Here is a 4604-nt window from a genome sequence, read left to right as displayed (position 1 = left end):
TCAGCAGGATCCAGACCTGGAGCAGCCAAAAGTGGGACTGTGCTGGGAGTGGAAAATGCAAAACTCTGGATTCGGCCCCCCAAACCTGCTGAGTCAGCAGATGGTACTGCAGAGGAACCCAGCAGCCCTTGGCCTCATACTCTGCTTTCCCAGCACCGAGGTCCCTCCCCGTACAGAAAACACTTGTACACCAAGTAAACCTCACTAAATAAGCAGTATTTTAGGATTTAGGAGCTGCCCAGTGCGCCTGGAGCAGCGAGCAAGGCTCAGAGAGGTCACGCCACAGCCCAGGCTGTGCATGTGTGTACACGCACACACGCGTGTTGATGCGAGTGCAAGGAGAGGAGGAGCTGGGGATGGGTTCGGCAGTGCCTACGCACACGTGATTTTGCAGCCTCGGAAGTTGTGGGAGGCAGCACAGGGGAAAGGTGCCCCCTCCGTCCCAAACCAGCAATAAATAATCCTGCAGTGCTAAGAAACCCCCCTCCTCGATTGCACTGGGGGCATCAGGAGCCTGGAGGAAGCAGGATGAGGGCTTTTTTCCAGCTCTTAATGACCAAATCTAAAAGCTGCCTTTAAAGCAGCCAGTTATTCCCATACTGGAGGAGCACGCTCTCCCCCAGGGCAGGTGGGGAACCCCAAAAGCAGACCTCTCCACAACCCCAGGGAGCTCATCCCTAAGAGGATGAAAGCAGAAGGGCCAGCCAAGGGGTGGAGGGTGGGAGGAGCTGGCAGTGGCCAGGAGCATCCTGCCACACTCAACTGGTCCAGGACAATGCACCGACTGTCTGCGCCAGTCAGGGCCACATCCTTCTGACCAAATGAAGCAAAAGATGGCAAGGGGGTAGCCTGGACAAAAACAGTTTTAAAAAAAACAATCAAAAAAAACCCTCAAAAAACCACAACTCTGTCCACTCCTACTGAGATGGTCCCCAATAGAATTAAAAAAAAATAAATAAAATTTAAATTAAAAAAATAAACTTTAAAAATCATTAAACAAACAATTAAATTATTAAATAATAAATTTTCCTCCGCACTGATGCTGCGTGGGAAATAACCCCGGCAGCAGCCAAAGGGGGACAGTACCTGCCCGATGGTGATGCATGGCTCTAGCAAACCCAGGGTGAGGGGGCTTTAACCCAGCCCTACAAACGCTTTTGCAGCTGCCTCTGCTGCAGATCAGTCCCTCACTGCAATCCCAGGCAATGTGATGCCCCCAGCAGCTGCAAATGCTTCAAGCGGGGAAAAAGCCTCCGGAAAATGTGCTATTTCAAGACATCCATGTCTCTACACTGATTTTCCCCTCCTCCCCGTCTTCCTTTCCTGCTCCACAGAAAACTTGTTGCTCTACCACGAATTTTCTGCACCATTAGGCAGCCTGGTTTCTTTTACATGAGAGAGAAGTAGGGGGGGGAAAAACCCAGCTGTTTCGGGTCAGTGCCATTTATCTAAGTCTCCTTATGCATTTCTTTCACATAAACACCATTGGGGTAAAAATAAAGCAAAATATATATATATATACACACACATATAGGAAGGTTTTGAGTGTTTCAGAGAAGGCGCTGGAGAGCTCAGCCAGCGAGCAGTTGGGGAGCGTTCAGCCAGGATGCTTTTTTTCCTTCTTTTTTCCTCATTTTGCTCAGAACCAGCGCATGTTTTCAAAAGGAGCCAGCGCAGCCTGATGAGCTGTACCGACCCCTCTGGGCTTGCTCCAGCATCTCTACAGCAGGGGATGGAGACTCCTGCCGAAACCTGCATGCAGCTTCTGCACTTCCTTCATCCTTGTCCTCCCGCAGCAGTCACCCACCTTCGCTGTAAATCCCCCGGGATATTTTTTTGGCCTGACAAACCACGCCGGCAAGCAACAGACATAAAAGACGCTGGGCAAATTTGGAAACGGTTCTTCAAACCACAAAATTAATGGAGAGAGGAAATCACATTTCAGCTCCTTTCCCCCACCCTCTTTGGTTGGGCAGGCAAAAGCAAGCATCTCCTAGAAAAGTACTGAAATTACCCAAGATGGGTGCTCTGGGCAACCGCAGGAGCTGCTCTGAAAAGCCAGGGGAAGAGGGAAGCACTGGTGTCAGCCATTCGGGAGCAGCTGTGTACTGGTACTGCTGCATCCGATGGCAAGGCTTACACCCTCCCAGTGCCCAACCTGCAAGCTGGGACACAAAATGGGACAAGTTGGGAAGCAAAATCCTATCTCAGGAAACCAGATAAAATGGTCTTGCCTGAAAACCCTCCCAAATATCGCTGGTGGCTGCAACGAGAAGAGGTGCAATGGAGCCACCATGACAGGCCAGCCAAGGCAGGCAGGAACCCAGGGACCAGCCTACCAAAGGTCTCTGGATTAGCCCAAGTATCAGAGTTTTTTCCTCTAACAGTTGAGCACAGTTAGCAAACACTAAGTAGGTGCTTAGGCAGGCAAGTTACCCTTAAGAAAAATAGTAGTTTTATTGTTTTACCTATATTTAAAAGTACCCTACTGCATCTGATACCTCAGCCTGGCACGTTAAGATCTGAGTTATTCTCAAAAAAAATCACCTGAGCTGGTGGGGCTTTGCTGTGTTTCCCTGCCACTATGAGAAGTTAGGGGGCTCAGATGCGACTCGCATGGATTTTATGATGGTGTTAGCTGTCAGGCAGGGCAAGCTGGTTTTCAGCATCCCCTCCCTTGCACAACACTGTATTTAGAGGTATTTCTAGGGGAGAGAGAGAGAGGATGCAGAGACAAAAACCCCTCCACTGCATCCTCACCTCCTGTCTTGCCTCTTCTTCCCAGGGCAAGGGGTGCAGGGACAAACCCCTGAAACACTCACCCAGCCAGCTCATCCCCTCGCTGGCACTCGCCACCCTCATCTCACAGACCTAAAAGCCAAGCCTGAGATAAATCGTGGCCACGGCTCGCTAACAAAGAGCCCATTTTCTCCCCAGCCACTAAAAAGACCGACACCCTGCAAGAGGGCATCCCACTCAAACAAACCAGCACTGTTCTTCTCCAGGTGTTTTGCCTAAATTCAAAGCTCCAGCAGCCGGTGGTTAATTTTGCCTAATGAGAAAGTGGAGCCTCCAGGCAGGCAACGTATAGATGCTTCCCTTCCCCTGCAGACCCTCTCCCAGCACAGCCAGCCCCACTGAACCCAGCGTGGATGGGGAATGCTGGAGGGGCTGAAAATGGCATTGGGATGCTGCTTGAGCATCCTGTGAGACGATGCATGGGCTCTGTGGCCTCTCACACATAAGTCACGATCATGTTCCCTGCTCAGCCTCCCACCTCCCCGAGCCGCTCCTTTCCCCCAGCACAGGGGTTATTCCCGCGCCCAGGGACCTGGCAAGGACTCAAAGCTGGAGCAAACAATGGACTAAATATAGTGGGGGGCAGCCAGGCTGCAGCTGCAGGATGCATCTGCCCCGGCGGCCACGATGTGAGGAGGAATAGGAAATTGAATAAATCTCCCTCTGTGCATCCTCAGGTTATTTTATAGTTTGGGTTTTTTTTAAATAAAATGCAAAGCCCTTTGGGAAGCAGCAGCAATTGCAGCATCCTCTTAACACATCCATCCCTTCCCTGGGTGCAGGGCAGTCCTAGCAGTTTTTCAGCACAAAACTGGCATGCATGCATCCGTGAGGGACTGGGGGGCACTTGAATAAATCTCCCTCTGTGCATCCTCAGGTTATTTTATAGTTTGGGTTTTTTTTAAATAAAATGCAAAGCCCTTTGGGAAGCAGCAGCAATTGCAGCATCCTCTTAACACATCCATCCCTTCCCTGGGTGCAGGGCAGTCCTAGCAGTTTTTCAGCACAAAACTGGCATGCATGCATCCGTGAGGGACTGGGGGGCACCCAGCACTGGTGATCCAAACAGGGAGGCAGGAAACACCGCAGCGGCCAGCAGGAAGCCCCAGCGCTGCCGGAGGGGCATCACCGAATCCTGGAGGAAATGCTGGAGCCAAGCCCCCCACCCCAGCATGCTCTTTAACCCTCTTTTTCAAAAAACAGTGAAAATGAAATAACACAGAAACAGCAAGCCCTTGGCCAGGGGAGCCCACGTGTGTCGGGAGATATCCTGGAGCAGAAGCTGTGTGGGAACTGAGCTCCTGTTGTTCCAGGTGATGCCGGGAGGAAGCAGCTTGGCTTATTAAAAAAAAAAACATAATAAAAAAAAGAAAGGTAAGAAATAATATATTAAGCCATGGTTTATTAGAAATGTGTAATTCACCCACCGAGCTCCAAGGGGGAAATAAGGCAAGGAAGCAGCGTGACTGAAAACACTTTAAACCAACCCAAAAGTGCTTTGCAATGGGGAGGGAAAGGCTCTGGGCAGCCAGCTTAGCAGCAGACAGCTCTGATTTTACAAGCCTCGACTGTTTGATTATTTTTAAACAAGCAAAAGCAAGCGCCCTCCATTCTCACCGGCTCCGGGCTCCTCAGAGAGCCAGCACCGACAGCCAAAATTATAACTAAATAAGCAGCATTTCCTAGAAAGTACCAAGGTATTTCTCAATCTGTGACACTGATTCCCTGTGTGCCCTGTGCTCCACCACCAGCATCTGCCAGGGAGGAGTGTAAAGCATCAGCTGGATGATGCTTCCCCCAAATCC

Source organism: Mesitornis unicolor, unplaced genomic scaffold, assembly GCF_000695765.1.
Source record: "Mesitornis unicolor isolate BGI_N332 unplaced genomic scaffold, ASM69576v1 scaffold35013, whole genome shotgun sequence".
Lineage (NCBI taxonomy): Eukaryota > Metazoa > Chordata > Aves > Mesitornithiformes > Mesitornithidae > Mesitornis > Mesitornis unicolor.
This window is presented reverse-complemented; position numbering follows the sequence as displayed.